At 49.4% G+C, this 16,620-nt stretch overlaps 1 protein-coding gene across 1 annotated transcript in view; it reads right to left on the reverse strand.

The window, feature by feature from the left end:
* The window catches only part of ALPK2 (alpha kinase 2), a 77,779-nt gene that overhangs the window by 40,752 nt on the left and 20,407 nt on the right, over positions 1-16,620 (reverse strand).

The following is a 16,620-nucleotide window of genomic DNA, read 5'->3' on the forward strand; positions in this document are numbered from 1 at the left end:
CAGTAAATACACAAATCTGGCCCAATAGTCAGCCACCTTGGCAACTAGAGATGATGTCCTGAGCTTTAGTCCTTCTATTCTAAGGCTGGGCACTGTGGAGGCAGCATGCTCAGCCTTGCAGGAGAGGAAGTACCTTCTGTCCCTCACAAGCTCTCTTCCTATTCTTTAAAGCGGCACTGAATGGCTCTGTAGAGTCGGGCATGTCCAGCCCTTTGCCAAGGAGATCACTGAAACCTTGAGGACATCACTGGTGGACATACAGACAGAAAATCACATTCCCAGGAAATCCTGCTCTCCTCCCACTCAACCAAAATATCCCACATTGTTTCCTTCTATACACCTAAGAATAAAAAAATTAATATGATTTTGAATTAAACTAAGCTAAGTTCAGTTTAATGTATATAGTAGGCACAGACCTGATTAAGGAGTCAGCCAATGTTTTGGCCTACAGGGAACTTACAAAATTACAGACATCTGTCTTGAAATTAGAATTAAACTAGTGAGCCGTTCCCCCTCAGAACTAGATTTTCACTCCTAAATCATTGTTTGAGTCCCTGCCATGGAATTGTTTGCTAGTATTTTTCCTGATTCTATTAATCATTAAATCAGTTCCACACAGACTGCGAGCATGTCTCACTCATGGTAAATGGAGAGCTATATAATTTTTTACCAGATGGAAATAAAGTGTTTTTTTTAATGATTTTTTTTTAAGGTTTCAATTACCTTTGATTTGCCAGAACAATACTGTAAATCCTAATCTGAGAAATTGGAAAAAACTGCAATTTAGCGTTTCCTTCTGAGAAATATTTACTTCCAAATAGTTTATCAGCAGGATAAGCAACAGGTAGTGTGTTCTTGTTGAAATGCACTAATTTAGTGCATTTGACCATGTCTCCCTCTAGTGGCAGGCCTCAACAATTACTACTATGCCCAGCTGTTTTATTCGTCTATTATGGTTGTTGTTATTTAGCTCAAGTGGAAGGATCATGTGGTTTTGCGGGTGGTGATCACGCGTTTGATCCTGCTCGTGACTACTGTGTGTGTGTTTGTCTGCACTCATGGTTTGTTACACTAGCTAGCTGTTTTTAAACCATAAATTAGCAATCACGTTTTTCCTGTGCCAAAGAATAACTATAATCTGGTTAAAATTAAGGAGCATTTTTGAAGTTTGTAAACTAGAGCTAACCTGATTATTCTGTTCCTTTGTTTAAGTAATGCAAACTACCTGGCATGTTATCACTTACTAGATTTCCCAGGAACATGAGGTATGTCTTATACTCCTCCATCCCTAGTACCGCCTTAAACAAGAGCGAGATCATCATTCTCTTTATCCCACCATGCTTCTGCAAAACTCAGCCCCCTTGAGAGTTTATTGATCTGAGGTATTTTTCTGGTTATCATGGTAGATGGACTAGAGGTGCAACATTCAGACATTAAGTTCACCCAAGATTCTGAGGGTTTGAATCGGGGATTTTTCAACTTTTCTCCACCCATGAACTCAAAATAAGACACTGTTTCCTCTCATGAACTTAATCCATCCTATAGTTCTTTGCAACAGGTTATTTCTAAATTTGTGATACATGTGCAGGTGCTGGGTGGATAGAGCTGGGAGCTGTGGAAGCATAGTGGGTTGGGGTCTCTGGGTTAGGGCTGATAAGAGAGTGGGTGCTGATAAATAAGTGGGTGGTGCAGGGTAAGGCTTTCTGAAAGCAGATCAGTGTTGTCTGTTTAGCAGGGAGCAGGTAGGTTCAGACTGGTCCTGGATGAGTTGCTGGGTGTTCTGGCAGAGGTGGGGCTGCTGGGACATCAGGCTAGGAGTTTCTGGGTGTTGGAGATGGGCGGGATGCTGGATATGGGAGAAAGATTGCTCCCTTCTGCTCTTGCCATGCTGCTTCCACTGCAGCAGCTTCTTCCCTCCCATTTTTCCACTCAACTACAGAGAAGCTTTGCTTAAGTAGGATGGGGAGCTGACCAGGTGCTGTGAGAAGTAGGGGAGGGAAGGATTTTCTCCTTTGCCTACTTCCCAGAAGTCTGAATAATTTTAATGAGGGAGGGGGGAAAAGGAGGAAGGGAAGGTTTTTGTCCAAGACTTCATGGCCTTGACCCTCATCCCCCTCCAGCAGCACCCAGCAAACTTCAAACATCTCATCTTCAAAGCTCCTCGCCCAGTGACCCCGCACTCTACAGAGCCTGGAACCCTCTGAACCACAGCTCCCACACCCATAGCCAGCACTGCTCACTCTCCCTCGTGGTAGTCTCTTATGCCCTCTACAGAGAGCAGTGCCAGTCTCACACTTTGGCCAGGTCTACACTGCGACTTTAAATCGGTTTAATGGCCGATATACCGATTTAACGCTGTACCCGTTCACANGAATCTGTGCCCAGTGAGTAACTAAAGTCTGTCCGAATCCGTCATATGACTGAGCAGACATCTCTGACACCTAAAGGCGCAGTGCCCCGCCAGAGAAGACCATCGGGATCTCTCGGGCAATGTGCAACGCTGAGCGAGTGCGCACCGTCGGAGGCCGAGTCAGCAGCATATGAGAATCGCCGATGCACCCCGCCCACGCCCGGAAATGTGCGGAGCAGACTTCGCTCTAGTCGTAGGGAGGAATTCTTACACCACCATGCACAATAGGGCCTTGAGCACGCAAATAGTACCAGACGGTATTTGCCGCTCACAGCGAAACCCTCGCGCGCTCCTCACACAAGAGCGTCGAAATATCCACTGCACCGCTCCTGGTGGGGCCAGGGTGCCGTTGCAGGGCTGGACGTGTCGGGGTCCTGCAGCCGTCTCCTGGGGTGGGGCGGTGACCAGTATTTGTCCACAGCAGGACCGGGAGCTGGCGCCGGGAAAAGGGACATCACGCCCAAGATGCGGTCAAATTTCCTGACTGTTAGCCTGAGGTTCACTCGCCGCCCCAGCACGTGCCGACCCGCGCGCATTCTTGTGAGCAAGGGGACCGACGCCGCGACAGAAGGTTATCATTCCTCACGGGGAATCCCTCACGCGCACGAGACGGCACGCGGGGCAACACGCAGGGATCTCACAGACCTGAAGGCCCGACACCGAGTCTATAATCGTACATGTAATGGGGGGAAATGGGGCAAGAGAAAGCGTCCTGTCCCCTTTCCGCGACATGCGATCGACCCTTGGCCCCCTAGAGACCGCTGAATCCTCGAACAAACGACCTCATCATAGGGGACAAACAAGGCTGCGCCCTAATGGCGGGGATGTCTTGTGCTGCAGCGTTCATGCTATGTGACGTCACAGCGGGGAGCGGCTATAAACTGGCCTGTAACGTAGATTGGGCACGCAACACCAGTCCGCCTGGCTGAAATATACGAGGATGCACATTGGGCAGCAGCACTGGGACTTTCGTCGAGAGGAGAGGGCGATCCCTGGCTTGTGCTGTCAGGGACTGGCAGGTCTGACGTGGCTGCCTCTGAACATCTAAACACCAAGTCGATTACTGTGTTCGAAGCCCTAACAAAGATCGAGTGGGTCCTGGCCCGCCAACAGGTATGAGAGCCACTGCAAGGACCCAGCACTGAGCTATCCGTTTCTAAGTGCCCGGCCCGGCTGGTTCCCACGACTGAGCCCCAGCCGCTGGAGCATAGTAACTGATTGTCCATTCCTGCTGCATAGCGGATGGAAATTCTTCGAGTTCTTTCCTCAGACGTTCTAAGTGAGACATTAGGGACCTCCAACCAGCGCGTCGTGGAGGCGTTACCGCTCGACAAATGCTCGAGTAGGTCCAGCTCTGGAAGGTCGTGACGCCTAAGCTCTGCACTTCCTGACGTGTGTGCCACGATAGCATCACTGTTCCTGAGAAGCAGGCCGGGGACGGGGGTCAGTGGCTCTGTCGCGAGGCGTGGACGTGTACATCAGTGGAGCGCCGACGATAGCTGCAACTCTCCAGACTACTCGGGTATCACATCCCGGGACAACGCTAGTTTCGCTCGGGCATATGGTCGGGTATGGGGAGAAGCTAATCAGTGTCGCACACACAGATGAAGACGAATGACGCAGCAGCCAGGAATGCAAGGGAGGGGGACAGACGAGAGAGGACAACCGCGAGGGTTCTCGCGAGTCATGATCCTCGCGCGGGCAATCGGACGGCAGCAGCGTCCTCGAAAACGACACGAGCGAGACGAAACGATATTAACATAAAGCAGACAGCCCCGCGAGCGCCAAAGAGGGACCACAAGCACAGGAAAGGAAGCGAGCCGGTGCTGTCGCGACGTCGGAGACCAAGGACAGTTGAGGCATGAGGTCACGCTCGCCGACGCCAGTGTCCCTTACGGCAAGGACGGGTGCGACAAACAACTTGGGAGGCGATCAGACAAGCCCCAGATATGGCAGCTAGGCGCAGGCATGGGCCTCCAGCTTCCACACTGGTGCAGGGCATGAGGAAAGAAAGAATACCCATGAGGAGCAGTCGCAGGGATGGTGGCTTCCCTGGAATCAAGCAGTGAAGTCCGAACCTCTCCTGCCACCACGGGTGCCGGGGGCGGCGGAGGGGAAAGAAAAAGATGAGTAATATGCTGAGAAAGGAAGAGAACACCTCCTCTCGACTACGATGACCGATCACGTCTTCTACGGCAGCCACTAGCTGAAGTAGGATCTAGGAAGAGCTAAGGGCAAGCGACTAAAGAACAGAAGGCCGTGAAACGGCCTATTACTACGGGCTGACGGCAATATTATCCAATCGTAATAAAACAGCGGGACCATGGAATGGTAAGTGAGCCCAGTGCAAAGGCAATTGCTATTAGGTTGTATGAACTTTACCACACAGGAGCTAGCTGGAGACCTCAATACCCCGACCCTACACCATCCACAGCGTGGGCACCCAGCTAAAGGCCCACGCTCGGGTGTGCCACCCTATTGGCTTGCATTGGCCACACGCTGCTAGGGATCGCTCACCTTCCCGGCCACACAGTGGCAGGGCCCATGCCAGAGATTCTGCCCTCGGTGACTGGCTGAACCGCTAGGGGGGGGTGGCGTTGGTCAGCAGGTGCACCTCTCGCTCATGTTCTGGGCTGCCCGACGGCCCCAGCCTGTCTCAGGGAGGAAGCGCTGGATACTCAGCGCAGAGACCATCTCTTTCTGCGCGACCAAATTGGAGATCCGATGTATCCGACAAGAGCAGTCTCAGTGGCTTCCTCTGAACTTCATCTTGAGAGGCCTAGACTTGCGCTAAGAGCACACTCCAGAAGGTGGGTGGTGGCTGCAGGGGAGCAAGATGAGGGAGGTGATCCGCGCGAGGAGAATCCGACGCGAATGAAGAAGGATTGGGACCCCCCGTGCTAGCCTCACATGCAGCCAGGCCCGCAGTACTGGCATTAATGCCTGTGGGAAATGAGACTCTCCATTGAAGAACGTCGACGGGCAAAACCGCGCGGAGTTGCACTGCCGCGGCACCACTTTATTCTTCGCTGGAGATGGAGCATTCCCCGTGACCCCCCTCGTCCCACAGACCCTGATCTCGCATCGGGAGAGACAGCCACTGCGCGCCTGACGCAGTGACCCGCTCATGCTGCAGCTGGGAGAGAACTTTCCTGAGCCGGGGGAAACGCCCCAAGGGGGGAGGAAACGTCTTGAGGGGGAGGAAACGGGGGCATGTTGTGCTTAGGGGCAGGGTGATACAGATGGCAACACTGCAGGGGAGCTGCTTGATCTGTCTCCGGTTGGCCACTCCTTGGCCAGGTTTCTAGATACACAGAGAACGTCACCGAGACCGCCTTCTGGAGCTCCTGCCCAACAGATCCAAGGCTGCGGAAAGCACATGTTGCTATGACCCCAGGCCTCTACGGCGCAATGAATGTCATCCGCGGGCAGAATGGGCGCGCGCCTCGGCCCAGTTCGATTCGGCACGTTTGGCAAGGAGAAGAATGCACAGGCATGCACTGTGCGATATGACCGTAGCGCTGACCGACGCGAGACCTGCTCCGTGCCCACCAGGAAAACCATGTGCCAAGGGGCCGGGTCCTCCCAACGCCTGCAGGGATGTGGCCACGCATGAAGAAGTGCCCGAGTGGGATGTGGCTGGCACCAGATATTAACAGTCCTGGGGCTCTGCTCGCCAGCGGGTGCGTATCGTCTTGGCAGGGGGTGCCGCCTGGGCTCGAAATTCCGTCTGCTTGTGCAGTGGGGCCCGCAACACTGCCAAGGCGAGTACGCTGAGTAGAGAAGAGGCTGGGTGAGGCTGGGGCACTCCTGGGCACTGAGTCCATTCTCATGCCCCCAGCGGACCCCAGTGTTGACAGCCGAGCAAGGTTGCTAGCAGGGCTTTGGGGGGTTTAAGGCCCATGGAAGGCGGGCCTCTCAGAGCAGGCTGGATGCAGGTCGGCCAGGACACCGGCGTGGCTGACAAAGCAAGCGTGGATTCGTATAGGACTCTTTGATCTCCAGGCGTCCCAGTGTCCTGCGGCAGCATGCCTCCGTTGTCATCTGCCGGTCACATACCTAGAACTGAGCCTGGCCCGCCTGCGAGGCACACAGGGCAACCGGATTAAACAAGAAATGAATGCAGCGTTCATGTGTTTGTTGTTGTATTGATTTGGTACACCGACATCACATTGGTGACCTGAGGACAGGCGGCAGCCGAACCTACAAATAGAGTCACTCAACATGTGTGGCCGCTGATTGGCTGGGTGCATCGTGCCCAAGACAAAGGGACGCATTTAGCCCGAGCGGAATCTAGTGCAGGCCATGCTGAGTCGCCACGCCAGGCATGTAGTGGCCTCTAAGTCCGATGCGACTTCCTGCACCAGAAGTACAGAGGAAACAGAGCACACTTGCTGCTTGCTCACTTGATGGACTCAGGTAGACACGCGCAGCAGCTGGTCAATGGGTGGCCGGGGATCCGGTCAGCAGGTTAGGACATACACAGGATCCTATGCGGAGCTTACGGTGACCCCACAGCGTGGCAGTACATTCAGACATATTGTTCTCCCGCCTGCATCTCAAGAGATAAAAGGTCAGACTGGTCTGCTGATGTCTCACAGCGGAGGCGAGGTGAGCGAATCACAACCTTCTTAGTGCCTCACAACTACACGCCCCGTGATCCAGACATAGAACATAGAGAACACTCACCTTCTGGGACCAATGCCACATGCATTCATACGCGTTCCCTACAAGCAAATGTCAGCCTCATAAGGGGGACTGAGTGATACTGACTAGACTGGGTCTGTTTCCGAAAATCAGTGAAGAATGCAGGGGAATCCCAACAGCGCCATGAGCAACCGGGGCGCGCCAACAGCACGAAGGAGCTCAGTCTGGCATTACCGCTTGAGAGACAGATGAGGTGATTTGGTCACAGTACTTGTAAGCATTGACCCATGCCTGAACCAGAGCTTGAGGAACGAGTATATCCAGCAAGCCGCTCATTCAAAGTAGAAATATGGTGCAGACTGTATTGAGAAGCGAAGCAAGATCCGCAGCACCCAATCCCGGTGGAAGGATCCAACACTCATAAGGACTACTTAAATCAGGCATGCTTTTCACAGGCTCGTCTACTAGCAGACAACTAGGAAGTGCCGGAGGCGACGGCTAAGGTATTTGTCGGCACCATTCACGCGCTAGGAATGCAGACTATCTATCTAGGTCTGGAATCAATGCGAAGAATAGCGGGCTAGCCTCCCTGCCCGCTGCACAGGGAAAGTTGGCGTAGGATCACGCTTCGAGGCGAGATAGCAAGCACAGCAGTATGATCTGGAAATGACTTCTCTCCCTTACAGCTAGTGCCAGGTGCAATGCAAGGCCGCCGAGCAGGGCTCAGCCTCTTCTGCGACCGGGTTATAGTATGTACAGACCCCCCCTCTTCTCGTTGCAGCAAGCACAGAAATGAGGCAATGCGTATAAAGTGACCTCGCACCCTTAGTTTGTGAAGACAAATCAGAATGTAAATAGGAACAGCCCTTGGGAGCTGCATAGCAGCGCTTGATTACACGGCCAAGACCGTCACTTCAACAGGAGCCGTTGGGTCTGCTTGCACTGCACAGGAGGTGGTTGCTATCTTATATTCATCGGCATTCAGACCTGGGCTGTGGACTTGAGCGCCATTCCAGACCCTGACCGCAGCCAGAGATTGAGTTTCCTTATGAGCGCTGGGATGCTCATTAGGGGACAGACTGGGAAAGCAATCCATTCTGGAATGTACAGACCCCTCCCAGGGCGGTCACCGAGTAGCGCAGCGAGGTGTGTGGTCCCCTTGATCCACCCACTGAAGCAGGCCCATGACGCTAAACATTCGTAAACGATAGGTTCGTACCTCTGAGGCCCCACGCAGCAGGGTATAGACAACTTTTGGACTGGGTGGCGTTCCAGAGGGCCAATTCTGACAGCGGGAGGATAGGGAGAACAGATGGATAGGAGGGGAGTGATCTAGTGAGCATAGCTGTTAATAGCCGCTCACGCACCTTACCACAAGCAAAGCCGCCTGCAACCTCGCTCCCCGCCTATCCCTTATTCACGCCCACCTTCCCTTGTACTGTCCTAGTCTACTATCCGGCTGCTGGCCGTTCACCATACGCGAGAGCGGCTCAGTCAAGCTGCAGTTGGGCGGAGGCTCCTGGCGGCGGGTAGAGGGGGAATAAAGACCAAAGAAACGTGAAGCCGGAAGAGCGCATGGGCAAATCAAGGACGCCTTTTCAAACTGCAGGAGGCTGGAGCAAGGAGAGGGCAGTGAACTGGCACGCCAGGGTGGCCTCAATCAGCGGTTCCAGCCATGACGGGTAATGCAAGACTCAGGATGAGCCCACAAGGGAAACGAGAGACCATCGTCGGATTAGGAGATTTAGGCTGTGGCAGGTGCTTGTCTATCACTCATATCATCAGCGCTGAAGGAGAATGTTGGACTACAAATAAACCGAGTGAAGTTTGATTTAGACACTCCAAGGGAAAACCAGCAGCTACTGTAGCAGTTCGGAAATCAGTAAGGGGGCTAGCTTTGTGAGGTGGGCTGGCTTGGGGGGGAGCAGGCGGTCCCACTCTTATAATAAGGAGACAAGGCAATCTATAGGACCACTCGTGTATATGGAACGGCCGGACGAAGTCAAACTTTAAAAGCCTTACTTTACGGCATCAGCTCCCCCGCGTGGACGTTAGGCGTGGCCATACACCTGGCGCCTCTGCTCTGTGGTGCTCCAACAGACAACACCTGCCACGTCACCACGCAGAGGCGACCACCAGACACTTGAGGACAAACCAAACGTCAATAACTATTATATATTAACCTCACGATAAACAAATGCGAACTCACTCCGCACTCTACCCTCTTCCACACGGTCCAGACCTCGGATCATTCCCCGGGATCCTCCCCAACTTCTCCTCCCCACCAGTCCATTCTCCTCCCAGCTGGCCGTTTGTATAGAGATTCTGTAATCAGATCTCTCTACACTGTGCTCTCTGGTAGCGGTGGATAGTGTTTCTTGTTGTCGGCGAGTAGCTTCACCCTTGACATTGTTCGGTTTCTCAGGTTAAAAGTATCCTCATCTCTTTTCCACCACATTTACTTAGGATTCGACACACTCCCAAGTCGCCCCTAGGTTTGCAACCTCTCACCCCCATGACTGGCTGCAAAACATTTCTGTCAGTCCCTTGCGACCATCACGTATAGGCGGTCTCTGATACGGCGGAGGAAGCAGAAGACTGCGAGATGAAATGTCGGCAGAACTTATTGAAGTAACATCGCAAGAGAGGAGATAAACAGATTGATTGAAGGATGTGGTTACAACCTGATACAGGAAAGGACGCCAGTCTCCCGAACCACGGATCTGAGGAGGGCTAGGCGAGGAAGCATCCCCAGGCGTGGCCGAGATGCAAAGAACGGCGTGGATGTCCTGTGCGTGGCGCGTGCGGCTCAAACATGTGATCCTCCAACGCATGGTGGAATCTTCAGGAGGCAGTCAGCAGTAGCAAGAGTGCCGCTGGCTGGCAGGCCCCTGTATAAACCTCCTGCAAGCCACGTCCCATATCTTCCTCCTCTCACTGCGCATCAACCGTGTAAGAACGCGTGGGGAAGCTTTCTGGCAGCCGCCGCTCTACTCCTCCCACCCCCCGAGCCGTGGAGAGTTCAAGTACAAGGCTGTAAGTTTTACGGCTACAAGACATGTGACTGTTAATTGGCCTTTTTCTCCCTTCCCCCACTCTTCCAAAGTCAACAGCAGCCCAGGGATAAACCATATCCCTAATTCTCTCTGTGTTTTTTTTATTAGTCTCCTTGTAATAAAGAATATAACATAGAAAAGGGGGAGCGGTGGGTTGCTTACAGGGAAGAAGTAGTAGGAAAAAACATGATTTTTAACTTGATGCATAATTAACTTTTTAATGAATACTAATGAATTTTTAAAAACGAGACTAGAATTTTATTTTCTGTCGCCCAGACTGTAATCTAAAAGGGGGAGGGTTGGGGTTTTCCTTACACAACTGAATCAGGCCATAAAAGTGCTGGAGGGTTTCATCATCAAGGGGAAAAGGCAAACCAAGAGTCAGCCTCGTACCTGGGCCGTGATGAAACTCCGTTGTCCAACCAAGGCTTAAATCTGATGCGCGAGCGCCTCCAGCACAGGTGTGCTCTTGCTATACCCTGGTCCCCATTGGCTGCTCGCACTCCCGAGAAAGGCCTCGGACCGGGGGCTCTGTGTCAGTCCGCGCAACCCAGGTGATTCTTAGAGGTTTGGCGGCTCTCCAGCTTCCCCAGGCCAGAACCATAAATGTCTCCCCTAAGTTCCTCAAGACAAAGAATGTGGAGGCACACAGCACGCAGCAGCAATAGCAAGCGGGAGCCAATGGTTTGGGCTGAGGTCTGAGCGAGTACGTAGTAATGATTCGCAGTCAGCTAGACCCTGTTAAAAATGGCAAATGCCGCATTTCCTATACCTACCATGACCGGCACTTGCTTCAGCCTGTAGTTGAACACTTCCTACGCACTGTCGCAGGGCCTGGCGGCAGTGTTATGGGCTTCATCGCGCCACTGGACATAAGGGGTAGGTCTGGGTCACCGCAAGGATAACGAACATGGCAATTTCCAAACATCCCCACGGTTATTTTTTCTTTGGTCTGGGAAAGTAAGTATTCTCATTTTGCTGCCAACAAAGGCAGACTGCAGGGGGCCGTTTAAAGCAGACTGTGCTTGCCTGACAGACGCGAGCGTCATGAACCCCTTCCTGGCCATGAGAATTCCCGCCTCAGCAGTGATGTGGGTGAAAACGTCCCCTTGTCGGGCCAACCAGTGCGTCTGCAGGCAGATCCCATTGAAAGTACCTTGCGGTATCTGATGCTACTGGGCCCTGGCCGCTCTGCGGCACCAATATAGGATATGGGTTCCATCTACTGGCCCCAACCACATGTTCGGGAAAAGCCCATTGTGCCAGCAAGCTCGCTCCACCAATATACTTCTGCACGTTTCCCAGAGTGCACAACACTTTCGTAGCAGCCAGCTTAAACGATTGCTTTTGCTACTTGCATCACTGCAAGCCCCCACAGTAAGATTTGCCACGTCGCATAATTTGCCCACTCCCAAATTGCGCGACTAGGACTAGAGCTGTCTGGCGTTGCAAAGCTTCCAGAGGGCTATTTGCCTGACTCGCTTCATTTCTTCATCGTGTGGGCTTGGCTCTCATCGTTGTTTATTGTGGCGTTCAGGGCAGGGGATCAGAGTCATGTCACAAGTTCTAAGAAAGTTGCTCTTATCATGCTGATGAGTTTCGCAGCCACTTGCGAAATCGTCCCACACGTTAAAACCAATGCGTCCCACCAGTCGGTGCTTACCCTGTGCCCGAATCGGCGTTCAATGGGTAGAAGATGCCCCGTTAATAGCAGTAGCACTGCGCAAAATTCGCTGGGCCAGGCGGTTTATGGAAGAATTCTGCCTCCATCTCGTCATCGCGGTCGCTCCCGCCGCTCAGCAATGAGCTGTTGTCGCAGCTCCTCTCCTCTGCCTTTGCGTTTCATTGTTCAGTATACGTTTCCGTCTCTCCAAAGCTACCAGATGTACGCGAAGGTGTTGTCCAAGCGGTCAGTGTAAGTTATTGCGCGTGTTTGTGATCTTCAGGTTGCTTTGATTGCTGGGCTTGGGTTTGCTCAATGCACTCCAGGAACAAGGCGCCGAAGGGTTGTCTGCTGCTCAACCAAGGAGGGGTGAGGCTGTATCCCCCCAGCACCACCGGCGGGGCAATGTTTTCTGCCCCAATCAGAGCCACTGTGCTTCATCCCATGAAAGTGGGAACTATGGATACGGCGTGAGCGAACAGCTGACCTCACATGCACGCCCAGCTCCTGAAATCGTAAGTAGCTTTGGACCCTATGGACGCAAACAAGTCGATTTCGTATCCACTGGGATGTTGCGCTAGATAACCGATTTTATTAGATCTGTCTTGTAATATGCAGCTTAAGCTAATTCGGAAATATCGTGCATGTGTAGACGTACCTTTTGTCTCGGTCAGAAATTCCCAGGACTTTCCCCCAACACCATCAATCAACATTCAGGAGATTTCAAACTAGAGTTTGGGCCTTTGGCCCACCTCTTAGTAATGGGTTTCACGTTCAACCCTCCTATTAATTCTCAGCCAGTCCTGAGACGCTCTGTCCATTCTACAGTTTTATTCGTTATCACGCACCACTTTTCTCATGCGCCCCTGCAGCTTTAAGGTTGCTGCATTTCCTTATTGCTTAGTGGCTACCCCACTGCGGTCTAAATTCAGACTAACCTTCTCACTAATATGCGGTGAATGCCTTGCTAAGTAAGTCTGAGCATCATATGAGTCAGTCCGTCCATACTGCCTGCACTGTGTGAAAGCTTGAAAATAAACAGTGTTTCCTCTGGCCACTCGAAGCTACTAGAGCAAACTACAGGTTATGTAGAGAACTTCCTTTCTGCTTATCTAGTCCATGTGTTTTGTTGTAGGTTCTGTCGTTTGAGCATTTATAGGCTGTGCCATTGTTGTGCATCTAGGAAGCAAGACATCTCTTGGATTGCCGTAAGTAATATAATATATACTAATAATAATAATTAATAATTAATAAAAGCTTGTCAACTTAAGGCCTCAGGTACCAGATACCTCGAAAGTGGATGAATTGTTTTTTCAGTCTTTGTGGGACAACATTGCGGACTATTATTGATTGAGTACATGAATGTTGATGGTCCCAGCTGTGTATGACTAAGAACCCTGTGTTTTTTACACTGGTAGAGTACTTAATCCAGGCCTCCTTTGTAACCCAATTTACGAGCGCTTCAGTGTTGTCATTTTTGCATATTTTCTATAACATGTTCATTTCAGCTAGCACAGTCTCGGAACTGTGAATCTTGAGTGATTTTTTTCCTCTTCTGAGGAGAAGATTTCTATGCTTTACAGGGCCTTCGGCGTACATTTTAACAATTGCTTCATTACTGATCTGTCTGCTTGAATCTAGAAGATGAAAAAAAAGCACTAAAAAACTGCACATTGGTTAATTGATGTTCAAATTCCTGCAGCACAGTTACTTTTAATTTTTGTGTCCTAATGTCGAGTGCCTGGTATGAGATGGTTCGATAGAAGGTATATCAGACAATTCTGTGGTTCCGACTCCTGACTCCCATCAGAAATACAGTCTTTGTGGTTTAATTATAAAAGCATGGTTATTGACAGCAAAGGAGTGATAAAAATCCTGGCAAATAGACAAGTCAATGAGATAATAATTACACAAAGGGAGATGGATTCAACCACTCACAAAGCAGCCTAGGTGTCTCCCCTAGACCTAGCTCAGACTAAGTAATTTCAAGATCAGAGGCATGTGAACAGGCATCTAGCTTTGCCATAATAGGGACAAAACCCTATCTGGACCAAAGACCAGACAGAAACAGTTAAACTTAAATGAAAGTAGGGAGAAAGTGTGTACATGTTCTGTCTGTTCTGCTTACTTTCAAATTAGAGAAGGTAGGGGCAGGGCTGGATGTAGGCATGGGTTAGCAGAGTAGTTATTTGCAGGGGGTGCTGTACCGCTGGTAGTGGTTTGTTTTTCTCTGTTGTGATTGGCCAGCCATTTTTGCTCTGCAGTGATTGGCTGGCTGCAAGTTCTTTTTCTTGCTGGGTCATTGTTGGGGGCATTGAAAATATTTTCTGCCTTGACCAGCAAAATGGCTAGGACTGCTCCTGGATAGAGGAGTAAGATGAAGAGAAACAAAGAAAAAAATCCTCTATTCCTTGAGCACTCCCGGAGACAAGGAGCATTTCAAGCTTGTCAGTTCCTGTGGGATTTAGACAGCATGAAAGCTACCAAACTGACAGCCCTTCATAGATTCATAGATTCTAGGACTGTAAGGGACCTCGAGAGGTCATTGAGTCCAGTCCCCTGCCTTCATGGCAGGACCAAATACTGTCCAGACCATTTCTCACAACATAAACAGCATGGGAAGATTTCCCCAGGCTGTCCTATCAATGTGTCTTAGCTGCAGGGGAGGCCCTAGACTAGCTGCCAGCAACTGGTGCCCTAGGCGAGCCATGCAATCGGCACCATGCAGTTGTCTCCTTCAGCGGTACAAAACCCAGAAAATGTTCCTTTATGAGCACTTCAACATTATCTTCATCTGCAAACTTTTCCATATCCAAAAATGAATAATCATCATTTGTTCAACATGACTCACATCTGGTGTACAGTCCAGTATTATTTAAAAGTATTTTGCAGAATAGGCAGCATCAACAATTTTCTTTTTAGCAGCATTTGATAGGATTTGAATCAGTTCATTCTGCATATTTTTCCTATGTAATGAACCTGTGTTTCATGAGCAGTTATTTTACATAGATGCTCCTTCATGACTGAATTGAGAGACTTCAAAAGAGAATTGAAGATATGTTTTCCAGTCCTTCGAACCATTTTCAGTAAATGATGTACCGGTTGCTTGATTTCTACACAACTTTCAGCAAAGGCAAAGCACAGAGTCCTTTGACACTGACTATTGTATCCAGTTTTGATGAATTTCTTCCCCATTGATGAGTGTCCTCTTGTAATGCTGAGCAGAGATTTTTCTTTTATTTCCATCCTTAGGGCAGGGAAATTCATTAACTTGTTCAGGTCCATATTCTATACTCAGCTCGTGAGGGTTTTCTTTTCCTCTTTCTGTCATGGGGCATTTGAATATTTGTTATGTACTGTGCTCCCGACTGCAAGCATTATAGGATTAAGGATGGCTGACATACCCACCACATGGTTGGTGATTTAAACCACATTGCAGCCATCCCAACACATCTTTTCACTGCTTAAAGGTTCAGTGATTAGTAATATATACTCACTTACCTATTAAAATGGTTAGTTACAGCATTTACAAGAAAACAAGATGACCTTTTTTGACATTATAACCCGACACCGGTTGTTTGGAAAATAATCCCATTCCTCACGGTTGCCCACTTGGAGGGTGAAGTCACCATGTTCATAGTCTATTAAGTGTTAATGCTGTTACTTTTAATTTATGGGCCTTACTTATTACATCTGAACCAGTTATAACAAAGAAAAGTTCATAATTATACAGCCCAATGATAACGCTAAGTTTAACAACACTTAAAGATACTAATATTTTGGATTTATAATGCTGAAAGACGTTATTCTTTATTCTTTGGCACCAAGAAACACAATTTTCCACAGTATTCACTCGATTCTTAACCATTTACCTGTGACGTGTGTTAAAATGGCCATTTGACATATATCAACTTGTGATATCTCCGCTCTCCATGAATTTCCAGCTATGCTACCTTGATATATATTTGAGTTAGGTGTCACTAGCATTGCAGCTCTTGCCACTGGTGGATGTGTTTCATTATAGCTGAATTATTTCTTATCAAAATTGCGGAGTGGGTCATCTTGACCCTACTTCACAAATTTAAAAAAAATTCACTAAAATATTATTTACTTTTACAGTAAATAAAAGATTTGACATTGATAAATTCTCAAAAATGTAGAGAAATGAATTATAATTCATATTCCCTCCATATATGCCTGGGAATTGAAATAATGACATCTTCATTATTTTTTTTGTATTTTTTTCCATCTTTTTTCATTTTTTTTTAATTTGATTTTTTTCCTCGAATTTGGCGCCTCATTTAACTTGGCACCCTAGGTGACCACCTAGTTTGCCTATATGGACGGGCCGCCCCTGCTCAGCTGTGACATAAGGGCACCATTGATAAGGATGAAGGGACAGGTCAATATCCATGGCCCATTAAATCGTTGGCTTGTTGGAGGAATCTGCCAAACAGGTGCCAATCAGTGTCAAATGTGATGGTGATTATTTTTTAACCTTGTCTATATCTGCATTAATACCATGCCCATCTACAGGGTATCTGAGCATTGGCACATTGGGAACTGACCTGAGACCCTCAAACTCATTTCACATAGGCCACCAAACGGCCAGCAGATGGTAATAACATTCAGTCCCTACTAACCAGGTTGGATGCTTACCTTAGTACTAGAAGTGAAAGGATAAATATGCCATTCCACAGGCATCCAGTTTTGCACTAGTTCAAGCTTTAAAAAGTAGTATCTATTTAACTTTTGTATTGTTGAAGCAAAGCTCTGATAACTGATTAGTACCATGGGCTATGCAGCAGGATGGAATGGATCCTCTTTTTCCACTTATCCTTTAT

This window comes from Chelonoidis abingdonii, chromosome 6 (genome assembly GCF_003597395.2).
Source record: "Chelonoidis abingdonii isolate Lonesome George chromosome 6, CheloAbing_2.0, whole genome shotgun sequence".
Lineage (NCBI taxonomy): Eukaryota > Metazoa > Chordata > Testudines > Testudinidae > Chelonoidis > Chelonoidis abingdonii.